The 16,569-nt window shown below is 41.6% G+C and overlaps 1 long non-coding RNA gene across 1 annotated transcript in view; it reads left to right on the top strand.

The window, feature by feature from the left end:
- The first annotated feature begins 1,496 nt into the window (after window positions 1–1,496).
- The window catches only part of LOC134728672 (uncharacterized), a 44,328-nt gene continuing 29,255 nt past the window's right edge, over window positions 1,497–16,569 (top strand). Inside the window, exons 1-2 of the long non-coding RNA XR_010109326.1 lie at window positions 1,497–1,630; window positions 10,011–10,201. This is a non-coding gene — a long non-coding RNA (uncharacterized LOC134728672). The remainder of the gene's footprint in view (window positions 1,631–10,010; window positions 10,202–16,569) is intronic.

Genomic DNA, 16,569 nt, shown 5'->3' with positions numbered 1-16,569 from the left:
CATTCTTTCCTTGTTGGACTCTTTTTGAGCTGACACTTGCTGTACACATTCCACAAAGGCCTTGAACCTGGCCTCTGACCTCCTGAGATCCTTGGCAGTGGCTACTTTTGTTCCACATGTGCCTAACCATGCCATGTCGGGGGGATTTTATGCTTTGAAGTCTGGATTCAGCAACTCTAAGCTGGCTGTAGGAAATTAATTATATGGAAATAAAGTTGAAACCACAAAATCACCTGCTAACCAAAATTTGCTAAAATGAAATTTCCTTAAAACACCAGTGTTAATTCATTCCTCAGATGAATGCCAGGTGTAACAAATGAATCCTCTATGTTGTGGAGGTTGACAGATTCAGACTTTATGGAAAGAGGAACTATAGCCAATCCCAAACCTGGGTCCTTTCCAGAAAAGAAAGCTGTGCCTTCTGGCACAAGACCAAATTACCCAACCTGGGATCTGTTTGTAGGATTTTGTCTTATTAATTTTTATGGCATTTTGCCTAAAACGAAGGGCACACACAAAAAATCTGTATTTGGTTGATGTTTCAGATGAATGGAAGTTTATATTAATAGATTAAAATCCATCCTTAGAATTCTAACACCGTAAAGATGTGGCTGGTTAATAGCTAATTTAATGTAGCTAAAAGAATAAAACTTGTTTAAAAACAGGAGGCTCTACTTTCCAAAACAAATTTTGGTGGTCACTAGTGTTTGTTATGAATTTTATCTCTCTTCTTCAGGATTGCACTTCCTGCCTCTTTGAGATTAGGCATGGCCACATGGCTTGCTTTGGCCAATGAAATGTGAGAGAAAGTGTCAGGTGTCAGTCCTGGGTGAAAACTTTATGCATGAGTGTGCTATGAGTCACACTTTCTTTCTTTCTTTCTGCTGTTATATCCAGAAAGGCTTGTGATAGTGGCTACTGCATTGGCCTGAATCCCTGAGTAAGGGCCAGGGAAGTAGAGTCCCTGTCAACCCGAGGTGATCATGTAGCATGAATGAGCAATATAGCTTTGTTGTTTGAGGCCAGTGAAATTCTGGGATTATTTTTCCCCCATGTAACTGAGCCCATGCAGGAGTGACAAGTTCCTGATAACCTCATGCTAAAACACAAAAAGAATAGTCTCACAAAAACATGAGGAATACAGTAGTCCCCCCTCATCTCTGGGGGATACATTCCAAGACCCCCTGTGAATGCTTGAAACATGGATAGTACCCAACCCTGTATATGCTATGTCTTTTTCCTATACATACCTACCTATGATAAAGTTTAATTTATAAATTAGGCACAGAGATGAAAAACTAATAAAATAGAACAATTATAACAATATGCTACCATAATCACTCTTGTGCTTTGGGGCCATTATTGAGTAAAATAAGGGTTCCTCAAAGACAAGCACTGCAATACAGTGACAGTTGATCTGATAATCTAGATGGCTACAAAGTGACTAATGGGTGGGGAGGCAGACAGCACGGATCCCCTGAACAAAGGGATGATTCACATCCTTGGTGGGACGGAGCAGGAAGGCTGGAGATTTCATCAAGCTACTCGCAGCAGCATGCCATTTAAAATTCATGAATTATTTATTTCTGGAATTTTCCGTTTAATATTTTTGGACCACAATTGACCTCAGGTAACTGAAACTATGGGTAAGGGGGCCTACTATATTATATTTGGGAGTTGCATTTCTGATCAAGGACTAAGCAGCAAATAAACCTAACAATCATACATATGACCTGTAGGTGTTATAGAGAAACAATTTTACTTTAGAATAGATATATTTATAAAATAGAAATTCAACAGCTATAAAATTTCTTTATAATTTAAAAGTCTTTTTTATTTTTTTGAGACAGAGTCTCACTTTGTAACCCAGGCTGGAGTGCAGTGGTACGATCTCAGCTCACTGCAACCTCCACCTCCTGGGTTCAAGTGATTCTCCTGCCTCAGCCTCCTGAGTACCTGGGGTTACAGGCATGCGCCATCACAACCAGCTAACTTTTGTATTTTTAGTAGAGATGGGGTTTCACTATGTTGGCCAGGCTGTTCTCGAACTGCTGACCTCAAGTGATCCAGCCGCCTCGGCCTCCCAAAGTGCTGGGATTACAGGTATGAGCCACCATGTCAGAACATAATTTAAAATAGTCTTATGCGATGCACACTGATTCTGTAAGAAACCCCAGCTATGCTGTGTCATTAGTTTTACCTTCCATAAATAATAGAATTTTAGAAACTTGATTTTGTTGTTGTTGTTTCTTTTTGTTGTTTGCCTTGCTTTCCTGAGCTTTGAGGAGCTCTGGTGGAGAGCAGGGAATCGAGGTGGCAGGAGGGGAAATGAGTTGATGCCTTTTTTATCTTATGACAAATATTCCTGCTAGGTTCTAAAATCATTCAAACTACTCTCAAAATTGCATTTGTCTGTTTCAAGAAGTCATGGCATCCAAATAGTTGAAGACCTCTTTGAGTATTTTCATTCTGCACACTTGTAGGGCGGGGATGCTTGAGTTGGATTTGTCTGGTCCACTTTCTTAGCAGGTTTGTTTTCCTCTTTCTTCTTCCCATTAAACAACAGTGGGTAACATTTAAGGTAAAGAAATTGGATCATAGAGTGTCCGAGGGCTGTGGGAAGGAGGGAGATAGTGGCCTTTGCACCTCTGCTTTGAGGATAATTTTGTGTATTTTTCGAAATACCATTCCGTTTATTTTTTAGCACTAGGCGGTAAAGACTTAGCTCCCACAAGCCTCCCTGAGTTGGTTCCTAGTTCTGGCAGCAGTGGCCTCTCAGGAAGTTACTAGAAACTTCAAAACAGCCAAAAGAGAGTCCTGAGTGTTCTTCAGTGAAGTACTAGGTTTAATTTTCCATGGGTTGCCTATTTTAAAACTATGCAGACAAGATTAACTTGTGGATTTTTTCCAAAAGAAGATGCAAAAAATTTCTGTCTCATGGAAGAATCATCCCTGAAAAGTTTATTGCCTGGTAAGACATGGACCAGTTATTTTTTTTAAATAGATACCCAGATGCTCAAAATTTTTTTAAAAAATGAGTCCTAACATCTTACTGTTTACCTTATTAATTAGTAAGTTAAATAAAATATATGAGTATTCTTTTTATATTTATCTGAGAGTCATGATTGCAGCAAAGGCAGGCAGGGAAACTGCATTGTCCATCTTCATGCTGGACCATGGCAGAAATTTAAAGCCAACAAAGCCAAATTAAAAGCTGAATTTAAAGCCAACATCGATACATAACTCACATACCATAAACTTTACCTGTCTTCAGTCTTTTAGGACTGGAAGTAGTTTTCAAATGATCGAAAAACATTCTAGGAAGAGAAAAACTAAGCTATTCGAGGGCAGTTTTGCTCAGTGTCTCAGGACGGTAACACCACCCCTAGGTTTCTGATGGTCGTTGGATTAAGGAAGGTGTTTGTGAATCTTTGTTTCCCATAAATGTCATCAGGACTCTGCTTCACACAGGGGTTGTATCCAACCAGAGCATTCTGTTTTATTTGGTCTGAGTTTGCTGATGTTCTGTGACAACCAGCTCCGGATGTTTTATAAACAATTAACCTGACAGTCTGATGGATGAGGGTAACATTTGGGTATCATCTGCACTACAATGAAAGACAGATGATTATTTTTGACAGAAACGATCACCACTCACAATGTGGAAATGGTGAAGCCAGATCCCCGAGGCTCACACTGTCTATAGAATTAGGGCCAGATCAAAACCCACTTGAGAGTAGGCCCAATAGCCTGGGTGACGGACCCGATTTGGGCATTGGATGTGAACTGCAAAGGCACACAATGTATTTTAGAAAAGCCTATGTTTGCAGTTCCAAATGTGAGTGAAACAAAGAGAAAGAAAGCAAGTCCAGCTCTGGCAACACTAAAATCAACAGGCCAGCATTGGCCCTGGGATTCATTTTAATTCACAACGTAGTTTTTAATGTTCTTTAAGTTTTGTGTCCTATTTTATTCCTTAATCAATTTTTTTAAATTGGCATATAATTCACATACCATAAACTTCATCTGTTAAAATGTACAATTCAGTGGTTTTTAGTATTTTCGTAGATATGTGCAACCATCACTCTCTTTCCAGAATATCCTTTCCATCACCCCAAAAGGAAAGCCTGTACTCATTAACAGTCATTTTCCCCCAAACCCTGGCAACATGAATCTACTTTCTATCTCTATGGATTTGCCTATTCTGGAGTTTCATGTAAATGGAATTATCTAATATTGGTATTTTGTGTTTGGCTTAATTGACATAGAATAATGTTTTTGAGGTTCATCCATGTTGTCACGTGTATCAGTATTTTATTCCTTTTTATGGCCAAATAATATTCCATCATATGGATAGACCCTATTTTGTTTATCCATTCATCACCTGATGGACATTGGGCTTGTTTCTAGTTTTTGGCTCTTATGAGTAATTCTGCTACAATTATTCATGCACAAGTTTTTGTGTGAGCATATGTTTTTCCATTCTCCTGGGTATATGCCTGGAAGAGAAATTGCAGTATAAATGGTAACTCTATGTTTAACTTTTGAAGGAACTATCCATTAGATTTTTAAATAAATCAGGTGAGTATCAGTGTGTCTTCTCATCTCTGTAAAAAATCTGAATTCTTTGGGAAGAAGATGGTGATAGTAGAAAAATGTATAGACCAAGTGGTTTGTGGAATGCAGTGAGTGGGAGCTGTCCCTGCAGGTGTCTGAGTCTATGACAGCAGCAGAGATACTGGTTTCTTTTTGGGAGGGAAGCATATCCATGTTGCAGCCAAGGAGCAGGCACATCTGCCACTAGCCAGTGGGGATGGGTGAGATGACTGATTTTTTCCTTTTTTTTTTTTTTTTTTGACGGAGTCTTGCTCTTTCAAACAGGCTAGGGTACAGTGGCACAGTCTTGGCTCACTGCAACTTCCACCTCCCAGGTTCAAGCAATTCTCCTGCCTCAGCCTCCCAAGTAGCTGGGATTACAGGCATCAGCCACCATGCCTGGTTAATTTTTGTATTTTTAGTAGAGATGGGTTTTACCATGTTGGCCAGGCTGGTCTCAAACCCTTGACCTCAGGTGATCTGCCCGCCTTGGCCTCCCAAACTGCTGGGATTACAGGCGTGAGCCACTATGCCCAGTCAATATTCCCATTTTTTAAAATAAAACATCAGCCAATCCAGAGAAATAAATTTTGTACCTACTATGTATGTTGCACACCGTGCGATTGCTCTGAAGGGTACTAAGAAGTATAACACAATGACCTTGGCTCTCTAGGACTGGATGGCTTAGCCCTGGGAACCAGATACACATGTCCTGCAAAAATGTCTTAACCAAATATCAAGTCGTATAGTATAGATTATAGGTTTTCTAGGGAACAGAGCATTCAGTGTGGGCTGTGAATATATGTGGGGGTCCCATATTCATAGTTTCCTCCAGGAAAGGGTAATGTGAAACTAAACTGGGTCTAATTGTACATATGTGATTCATCTTGGAATGGAAGAAGCATGTACTTTGCTTCCTTTTCCTCCCCCAGGCACTGTCTGTCCCCAAATTCATAAGACCAATGAACCCTGCTGGGACAACGATAGGATTTGTTTTGATCACATGGTAATTTTGAGCAAGAGGGCCTGGAAGACATATGGGCCTTGTTCCAATGTTCTATGAAGAGCAATGTGTCCCCTGGGCGAGTCACCCGACCTTCTAGACTCTGGCCATAGAAAAAAGTGGGCTTTTCTGGACACCAGATGCCTCCATGATTTGATTTCTTTTTGGTATATGACTCACATGGAATGATTTTAAAAATTGCTGTGGACCAAGTAGTGTTTCTGTCCTTTTCTGCAGCTGAATCTGGGCACGTGAAGATGAAGCTGAATCAGTATTTTTTCTACACTTAATTCAATTCAGCACAGCAGGATCTGGATGAGGCAGGAAATGAGGAAGCAGAGGAACCCAGGGTGAATGTGAGAGACGAAAGTTCTGGTTCAGCTTAAAGTTAAACCAACACAAGGGTTAGATGGGGCATTGTGTAAATCAGCATTTTGTTTCTGAATCAGAGACAGAGACATTTTGGGTAACAGAGATAGGAGACATTTGAGCTGCTTAGGGGAGTTTTGTTCTAAGGTCATACTTGAATTTCTTAGAAATCAGAGTTCCTATCATTTTCCCAAAGAACACAGTGAGGATTTGGCCTCCTAGTCATTACTGATCAATTTAATACCATGTTAACAGTAGTACAGCAGTTTTGCAAAAAAAGGAAGAAAAATCCCAGAGTTCTTTGGATTTAATAACATATAGTAATTTAGAGCAGATACATTTAATACCAGTGTTCAAGGCTAGCTACATATGGCATGGAAAATATGTTTTAAGTTGGTCAAATCCAACACGTTGGAAAATAAGTGAATCAGCTATAAATCTCTGAGAAAGGCAAAGCCATAGGGGTGGACCTCCAGTTTGTTGGAGGTTTCACATGGAGTGGCCCCCAAGTCACTAGAGTTTGAGGTTCCTTTTGCATGTCTGGAAAGGCCTTTGAAAATCAAGCATGAGAACTATTTTATGAGAGCTTACTCTGTGAGCCAGGCACCATTTTGAGTATTTTCCATGTATTAATTCCTTTAATCCTCAAAACAATTCTATAAGCATGGTGGATGCAAGTTACTCTCAAATCATTCAGAAAAAGAATTTAAAAAACCGAGAGAGGGAAAGAAAGAGAAGGAGAAAGCAAGTGGGGAAAATGCTACACAGGAGGAATGTGAATAAAGAATAAATAGGGCTGGGTGCATTGGCTCGCACCTGCAATCCCAACACTTTGGGAAGGTGATGCGCAGGTGGGTCACTTGAGCCTGGAAGTTTGAGACTAGTCTGGACAAATGGTGAAAGCCCAACTCTACAAAAAATACAAAAATTAGCTGGATGTGGTGGCATGTGCCTGTGGTCCCAGCTACTCTGGATGCTGAGGTGGGAGGATTGCTTGAGCCCCAAATGTCGAGGCTTCAGTGAGCCAAGATCGTACTACTACTCTCCAACCTGGGCAACAGAGTGAGACCCTGTCTCCAAAAAAAAATTAAAGAATAAAAATGAGGAAATAGGATTTCTTTGTACTAATCTAGCTCTAAGTTTGAAACTATATCAAAATAAACACTTAACAAAAGTACCCCTATGAAGAAGATGTTATTCTCATTTTAGAGATGAAAAAACTGAGGCACAGAGAAGTTAAGTAACTTGCTTTTGGCCCCCTGATACCAAGTGGTGGAGCTCGGATTCTAGATCATGGTTCAGGGAGGTTGATAGGGAAAGAAACACAGATATAGAAATACTATTAGTTGCTCAAGGGGTTATTTTGATCTTTGTTGACAACTTCATACTACAGACCAAATATTTGTGTCACCACCCCAACCCCAAATTTACAGATTAAAATTCTCACCCCCAATATGATGGTATTTGGAGCCCTTGGAGGTGATTAGGTCATGAAGGTGAAACCCTCTTGAATGGAATTAGAGACCCCTCACTTCTTCCACCATGTGAGAACACAGTGAGATGACGGCCATCTGTGAACTAGGAAGAAGCCCCTCATCAGATGGCAAATCCTCTGGCATCCTGATCTTGGACTTCTCAGCCTCTAGAACTGTGAGAAATATATTTGTTGTTTATAGGTAACCCAATTTACAGTATGTTGTAAAAGAAGCTCTAACAGACAAAGTCACCCCGGAAGCATAATTTTGGTCTTGTCACCAAGCTTAGCATTTGGGTGCTTGGGCAAATCTAGTGGAGAGGCAGGCAGGCTACAGGAAGTGGAAACTATGAGAGCCAGGAGGTGCCTAAGATATCATCTCATTGATTGCTCTACGAAGTGTGGTCCTTGCACTGCTGCTGGCCCAGACACTGTTACCTTTTTATGGCCAGATAAGTACAGAAAGTATGGGTAAGCATTTAGAATTCTTATAGAAATTTGACATTGCTGCACCTTCCAAACATCATTCTTCTGGTAATTCATTTTTTTATTGTATTTCACAAAAACACAGTCTACAATAGATTGGGGTGGGGGGAAGAAAGGAAAAATGTGTTCCTTCATTACACATTTAGTTTGAGAAGCAGTGGTCTAGTCATATTCTATTTACAGGTGAGACAACCAAGGCTTGGAGAAGTATTCTGAGAGCTGTTTCAAGGTCTCCTAATTACACAGTGGGAGAAGAGGATCTAGAACTGGGTCTTCTGCTTCTAGCTCTGGTGCCTAGCAATCTTTAAGGGATGCCATTCCTACTGAGCCATCACATTCTAGGCAGCCATAAGGGCAGCCTAGGATCCATCTCTCCTTTATCTGCAAGTTGCCCCTGGGTACCAAAATAGGAGCCAGAGCTCTGGCTAAAGACTGCCCATATCAGTCTTTGTTGGATTCAAGCTCTGGGGTTAGGGAGAGAGGACGTCTCTCTGGGAACATTGCTGCTGACATCTCATTGTTCCCTGCCTTTACTGCTCACTTGCTAATTATTACTTGGAAAAGATTGATCACTGGTGAGAAGAAATAGGAATTCAGGTTATTAGGAACGTTTCCCAAGGATATAGCACCTTTTTAATCCCACAGAAGTTCATAAATTTTCCAGCTGTGCCAGAGGCACATGGTTGCAGAGCGTGAAAGCCAACTGGCACTCTAAATGGAACAAGTGGAAAATTCTGCCTGTGAAAGCCAAAAGGAATTCTTCACCTTAATTAAGAAAAAGCTCTGCAATATTGAAAGTCTAGGTAGAGAAGACAAGACTTGGCATCTGACTTCTTTAAAATGAACTCTGCTTAATTAGGACTTAGTTAGCATAAATTGGAAAAGATCAAGACCAAAGCCCATTGACTTGGGTCCAGTTTAGGAATTAAAACTGTACAGTTCAACTCCTGCCCTTGACAGCAGTTCTGCCTTCTTAGTTTTATAGGTAACAAACTTGATCCCCTTCCTAAGGGAATGTGCGTAAGCTATCTGCTTCTCTAGGGGAAATGAACTCTAGTGATTTTGAGAGATTACATTTAAAGGGCAATTTTCATTTACAGTTATCTGATTCAATAAGTGTGGAGCTTTGCATCAACCAAGAACTTGTTTAGGGCCACTCTTGGTGTCTGGCTGCTTGCAAAAGTCAAATCAGTAAGCTATGTAGGACAAAATGTTACTCAGGTTGAATCACTTCATATTAATGAAATGTAAATAAAACCAGAGAAAGGGAAATTTTAGAAATCCAAATAAACACCCTTAATGTGATTTGTCTTCCCAAACAGTTCCTTGGATTCTCTTTTCTGTGTGGTCATGTCTCAAATGCCTTTTAGTGATAACCCTGAATACTCCACATTTCAACAAGATACAAACATTTCTCTCTTGTGTTCTTATTTGCTGTTTCTGTTAGAAACATGAAAACCACATCAACTAGATGGAAATCCTAGAGGAATTTAAGAAGAAAAGATCAATTGTTTGACAATAAACGTGGTAAATCCCATGTGATCAAATAAATGCTTATACATGAAAGCAAGAATATTGTACTTTGAACTCTTAACTATAAAGTTGGGATAAAAATGATTGGGCAGACCTGTTGGTAGGGGAAGCTGTATTTCAACACAAAATCTAAAAAGTCTTAGATGATGAGGCAAAGATCAGTGGACATGTGAGAGCTGACATTTTCTACTACTGAGGTTGTTTTGTTCTTGGTTTAAGAAAATGGATCTGGGATAATCTAGTTTTTATGAACTCCTGCAAACGAAGCGGCTTTAGTTACGTTGCAGTTGTTGAAAAGGACTGACCCTTCCCTGTAGCTTGGATGTGCAGTGTGAATTTGGCAAAGGGAACTTAAGTTTGCCTTTCAGTGCTGAATGGCACCATTACCGAGGCTCATGTATCTGTCAGAAAAATCACTTCTCTCCTGGTAAAGCCCCTTCTGTCTCAGGATCATGTGAGATTCACCACACAACACTCACTAAACATGGTATCATTTTTACGTAATGAGGGAGTGAGAACTGGAATCTGATTTCATATTTTTTCCCACAGATTTTACTTTCTACTCTTGTCAGTCATATCTGCAAGGCTGACAGTTACCAGGGGCTGTGGCCAGGCATGAGGGAGAGTGTGTCATTGCTGGCTGCGTTGGTCATAGCAACGTGTCTGCCTCAGAACAGATCCAGCATGGATGAGCAAACAGAAAAATGTGTAAGAAGGCTTGTGACTGAAACAGACCAAGGGTGAGTGCTGGGACTGTCCATCAGAAACTTTCAATGATCAATAACAGGATATTCACACAGTCATTTTACTTTTCAATAACTTATCAAGTTGCCAAGCAAATAATTAATAATGGTTTGTCACTGGTTGGCAACTTCTAAAAAAGTCTATGGCTGAGAAGGACACTCATTTCTCATAACCTCAGCCAGTACTGAATTACAATGTCAATCAGCAAATGTATCAAACGCCAGAACACTGTTAGCAGCAGCTGAGGCATCAATATGAGTGAGACATATTTCTTATTCACAACAGAAGCTCAGAGTCAGTGGAAGAAAAATATGTAAACACATTTATCTAACGCAATAAGATGAGGGCTATAATAAATGTATGAAAAAAAGTGCTACAGGAACACAGATGGAGGGTTGATTGATTCTGCTTGGGAAAGTCTGAGAACGCATCACAGGGAAAGAGAATTTAGCTTCTTCGAAAGATGAGTAGAATTTATTAAAAAGGAGGTTATTTTAAGCAAAGAAGTGCATCATATGCGAAGGATGATGTCAAGGACGTGCTTGTCATTTTCACGGTGTAAGCGTAGAGCAGTTTCATTGTCATTATCTCTGTGTGTTCAAGAGGTACATTCTCCCAATAAATCTAATTTTCAGGACTATTGTCTTACTTTGGACTCAAAATCTAATTTGCAATGCAAATCTGAGCAATGACTTCCTTGTTTCAACGGTCTCAGACTGCCCCTAGAAATGATGAATGCATGGGTCCCATAGGTGAATGCATTGGTCCACAGGCAGAGAGAATGGAGTTCCAAGTCAGTCAGGCCAAGGTTCAACACAAGGAGGTGGGAACTTCAGACTGGAAGCTGAAGCAGTTTCTATGGTCATTAGCGGCAGAGGCCAGCCCAGAAGACCAGGGAGCCTTCACTCCAGTAGAGGCCAGAAGAAGATTCCCACTATCGGCTTCAGTTTCCTCTTTTGTAAAATGAGCTAGTTTGACTAGATCTGTTGCTGGCAAACTTTGTTTCCTAGGCCCCAGGGTTCCATGAAGGTTCTTCTGTGGCTGGTGATGAGAAAGAGTAAGGCCAACTTGGGAAGGCTAAACCTCCTCCACCCCTTCACTTCACTAGAGTATTCTGATTTCATTTGTTTTCATATTGGCAATCCACATAAGATAAGTTTGAAAATGGTATATTTTACAGTTCAGACAAAAAGGAAAACCTTGGAATAGAGAATTAAGTGCTGGTTCTCTGTGATTCCAAGCCTCCTTTACTTCCTCTGAAATCCCATAGTACTTGATTTATGCCTCTTTATAACACTCAATTTTACCCTGTGTTATTTTTTATGTTTCAAAGACGTGCACTTGTTTTTTCTCTTATGGATGTTTTTGCTCAATGAAGGCAAGTACATGGTGGCTAAACCTTCCCAGACACACTGGCCTTCTTCCTGTTCCTCAGATTCACTAAACTCATACTCTAGTGTCTTTGCATTTGTGATTTTTCTCTGTCCAGAATATGTTTTCCCAGATCTCCATGTATTTTCTCCTTCACCTATTTTAGGGATCTTCTCAAACGTGACCTTATCTGATGAAATTTCCTAAACACCTTACATATATATAAAATGTAATTCCTATTCTCCTTACACACTCTGTCACACACACACACACACACACACGTCTCTTTATTCTGTTTTAGTTTTTCCATAGCACTTAACATCACTTCACATATTTTATATTTCATTATTTGTTTCACGTCTGTCTCATCCACTAGAATGTAAATTCCAGGGGCCAGAGACCTTTCTGTGTTGGTCACTGATCTATCCTGGACACCTGGAACAGCGTCTGACATGGAGTTACCACCCAGTCACTGGAAGTATTTAAGACTCAGTTCCTGTCCAGCCAAGACCTCCTATTAGATAAAAATAAGATCCCTCTTGCAGTGACTGACGGTTCAGCCATGTTTTCTCATTGTCTATAACGTCCAAACCAGTGTGCCAACACAAACCACCTCCTCTAGTACAGTCTGAATAGAATTGTAAAGAGAGAGCATGGGATTTGGAGATGGAAGATTTGGATTTGAGTCTTAACCGTCACATACTAGTGAGGTGCTTTTAGGCAAGTGACTTAATCTCTCCAAGCTTTAATTTCCCCACCTGTAAAAATGAGGTAATAATTGACCTGTCGTATAAGGTTGCTATGAGGATTATCACAAGTAAAATGTGTGAAAAGCGGTTTGCAATTTGCAAAAGACCACGTTAGATGTGGCTTCTGGAAAATGAAGCAGTAGAGAAACAGGACTCTAAGGTGCCCTTAAGCCAATACTAGTACTTCTGGCAACTACCTAATTCCTCTGGAAATGGAGATAAGGATACCCCTTTCTGTTTGAAGGTGGAGAAGTGAATCAGATGATCTAACTGAAATTCCTTCCAGCTTTATGATTCATTATTTTATGTTTGTGATGAAATCAGTAAGAAAATATTGAGCACAGAAAGTATTTTTACTGATACTACAAGGTTTTCAAATGAGTAGTCCCCCTAAACAGTCTCTTTTAGCCCTGTAGAATCATCTGTTACCATATGTAATGGAAAGGCAACTTTATTTCAAGATTTATGCTAATTTCTGTTTCCTCATATTTATACTATGTGCCTTAGCCCCATAGATTCAGAAAATAAATTATATATCTATGGAATGCATTTGGCACTTAGCTTAAATTGCCTTTCCCACTAAACTATTTTTTGTTTATTACCATTGATATAAAATGCTTGAACGCTCAGAAGGCAGTGTGTTCAGAGGCAATGAACACTTAAAAAGGAGTTAAGAATTTAAGTTCTTGTCATGGTTCTGTCACTAGCCAGTTAAGCAGCCTCAGGCAAGTTGCCATCTCTCTGGGCCTCAGTTTCCGTATGCATGAGTATGTGTGCGTACATATTACATATATATTTATATATGCTGTATGTAATGGGGAGGGGAGAAGTCACATGAAGTCCCAACTGCAGACTCAGGAAGAGAACTGCCTTTGCTTCAGAACACACCTTATATGGGCATGTTTGGTTATGAAAATGAGACCTACTGACCATAGCTTGACTGGGCTAGGAATGAAACAAAAAGGAATATGTTTCTCTACGTTATAGAAGAAAAAGATACTGATGAGGTGACCCGGGAAGAGAGAGATGCTGGAGAAGGGGCTATGAGCAGGAGGAGACAGGGGAGGCAAGGCCCAGTAAAAAATAACCAGAGGCTGGGACTCGAATGAAGAAATAAATAGACACTGAGAAGCTCTGAGTGATGGGAAAGCTCTGAGTGAGGGGATAAAGCAAGTGGGGAAAATGCTACACAGGAGGAATGTGAATAAAGAATAAATAGGGCTGGGCGCATTGGCTCGCACCTACAACCCAAACACTTTGGGAAGGTGACGTGCAAGTGGGTCATTTGAGCCTGGGAGTTTGAGACTAGTCTGGACAAATGGTGAAACACCGACTCTACAAAAAATACAAAAATTAGCTGGATGTGGTGGCAAGTGCCTGTGGTCCCAGCTACTCTGGATGCTGAGGCAGGGGAATTGCTTGAACCCGGGAGACAGAGGTTGCAGTGAGCCGAGATCATGCCATTGCACTCCAGCCTAGTGACAGAGCAAGACTCCGTCCCAAAACAGGGACAACTGATGTCTGGTGAGGAGACATTTTCCTGATGGACTGGGAGCAGATCCACTGGACTAACAGATGTATTTGTGCTGGATTTGTGTTCTCTTCCTAACACACTTTGTCTCCCTCTTCTAGGCCCTGCTCTCCGCTAGATTTTCTCTTTCCTTAGTGTCCTCATGGCTATGCTTGGGGTGCCAAGTCCTTGGCTTTCCAGTTGCAATTGCAGTTGCTTTTTTTTTTTTTTTTTTTTTTTTTGAGACGGAGTCTTGCTCTGTTACTAGGCTGGAGTGCAGTGGCGTAATCTCGGCTCACTGCAACCTCCGCCTCCCGGGTTCAAGCGATTCTCCTGCCTCAGCCTTCCAAGTAGCTGGGATTACAGGTATGTGCCACCACGCCCAGCTAATTTTTGTATTTTTAGTAGAGACAGGGTTTCACCATGTTGGCCAGGATGGTCTTGATCTCCTGACCTCGTGATCCACCCAGCTCGGCCTCCCAGTGGAAATTGCATTTTTAAGAACAACTCTTTTCAGAGGAGCAGTGGATGACGTTGGTGCTCCCAGTCAGACCTCCCAGGATCTTTTTTCTTTTTGAGGTGGAGTCTCCCTCTGTCACCTAGGCTGGTGTGCAGTGGCGCCATCTCAGCTCACTGCAACCTCTGCCTCCTGGGTTTGAGTGATTCTCCTGCCTCAGCCTCCTGAGTAGCTGGGATTACAGGCATGCGCCACCACTCCTAGATGAGTTTTGTATTTTTAGTAGAGATGGAGTTTCACCATGTTGGTCAGGCTGGTCTCGAACTCCTGACCTCGTGATCCACCTGTCTCGGCCTCCCAAAGTGTTGGGATTACAGGCATAAGCCACTGTGCCCGGGTGATCTTTTTTTCTTTACCATTTTCGTGTACACTCATATACCCCTTTGCTGTGCATTTGCTTCTAACTCACGGCTTCTGAAGCTCTTTCGAGAACTGCTTTCAGGTTGCCAGGGCCTGTGCAGAGAGCCCCTCCAGCCACAGCACCTGGGCATTTATTCTCTCCACCCCGCTTGTGGCCTTGATGAATGGCCTACAAGTGAGGTAGGTATGAAAGCCCAGTGCTCTTGCTTTTCTTGCCTCTGGTACAAATTGGAGGCATAACTTACACTCCAGAGGTCCCCTGCAGGATCAGGCCAAGACTACCCTCTGTAGGACTTGCCTGCAACGACACCCTTGTTTGGCTTCCTCCCCTTCCTGCTGTCCTCCCTGACTTAAATTTTTATTTTAGGTTTGGGGGTACATGTGAAAGTTTGTTACATAGATAAATGGGTGTCAAAGGGGTTTGTTGTACATACTATTTCATCACTCAGATATTAAGCTCAGTACCCAATAGTTATCTTTTCTGCTCCTCTCCCTCCTCCCACCCTCCCCTCTCCGGTAGACTCCAGTTTCTGTTGTTTCCTTCTTTGTGTTCATAAGTTCTTATCATTTAGCTCCTGCTTGTAAGTGAGAACATGCAGTATTTGGTTTTCTGTTCCTGTGTTAGTTTGCTAAGGATGACAGGCTCCAGCTCCATCCATATTCCCACAGAAGACATGATCTTGTTCTTTTTTATGGCTGCATAATATTCCATGGTGTATATGTACTGCATTTTCTTTATCCAGTCTGTCATTGATTGGCATTTAGGTTGCTTCCATGTCTTTGCTAGTGTGAAGAGTGCTGCAATGAACATTTCTGTGCATGTGTCTTTATGGTGGAATGCTTTATATTCTTCTGGGTATATACTCAGTAATGAGATTGCTGGGTCGAATGGCAGTCCTGAGAAGCAGTCTTAAATCACTCGCTCACAAACCCCGAATCCACATCTCAGGTAGCCCAACCTAAAATCACCCTCTATCTCCTGAAGTGGAGGCTTTTAACCCTTTTTAGGTCATAGATACCTTTAAGTATCTGATAAAAGGTCTCAGCAGTTTTCCTCTTTTTTAAAAATAAGTACTGCTAGTCACAGTGGCTCATGCCTGTAATTCCAGCACTTTGGGAGGCTGAGGCGGGAGGATCACTTGAGCCCAGGAGTTTAAGGCTGCAGTGAGTTATGATTGTGCCACTCCACTCCAGCCTGGGCAACACAGTGAGACCCTGTCTCAAAAAACAGCAACAAAAAAGTGCACATGCCTGTAATTGGTTTGCATTTGTTCTACAGTCTTGGAAATATAAGACAAGCCTCATCCTTGATTTTTGCCAGTCGTATCTGACTCAGCCTTCCACCCACCATGTGGTTGAGAAATCCAAGGAGGGCCTTTCTTATTCTTCCTCACTCTTCACTTGGGATCATACAGGAAACCTGGTCCAGAAATGCTGGGAAGGGCAGCGGGATTTCATTCCATGCTCTCGGGATTTTGTTCTTCACTCAGGGGTACTGCTGATGATGTGTGGTTCTGCTCAGGGATCTGTGCTCAGGCCCTCAGACTGCAGCACTAGCGTTCAGACTCTCCAGGTGCATAGCAGGAAGCACACAATCAACTTAGATGAGGACTTAATACCTCTGCTGTACTCTGTGTGAGCCCCACCACCAGATCTTACATGGACAGCACCTCTCGCCTCAGTCTCTACCCCAGATCTGTTTTCAGGAACCACCCTGTAGTAGCTTCATGAAGCTACCTCACCCCTACATACCAGCCATATTCCCTTTGTCTTCCCTCTTCTAGGGCAAATCCATGTCTGCCCTCTGCCTCCAGCAGAGAAATGGATAGAGGTAGTCTCCAGGGCAGACTGAGTCCA

The sequence above is a fragment of the Pan paniscus genome, chromosome 12 (assembly GCF_029289425.2).
Source record: "Pan paniscus chromosome 12, NHGRI_mPanPan1-v2.0_pri, whole genome shotgun sequence".
NCBI classification, from domain to species: Eukaryota; Metazoa; Chordata; class Mammalia; order Primates; family Hominidae; genus Pan; species Pan paniscus.
The sequence above is the reverse complement of the archived record's forward strand: the minus strand, read 5'-3'. Positions and strand labels throughout refer to the sequence as shown.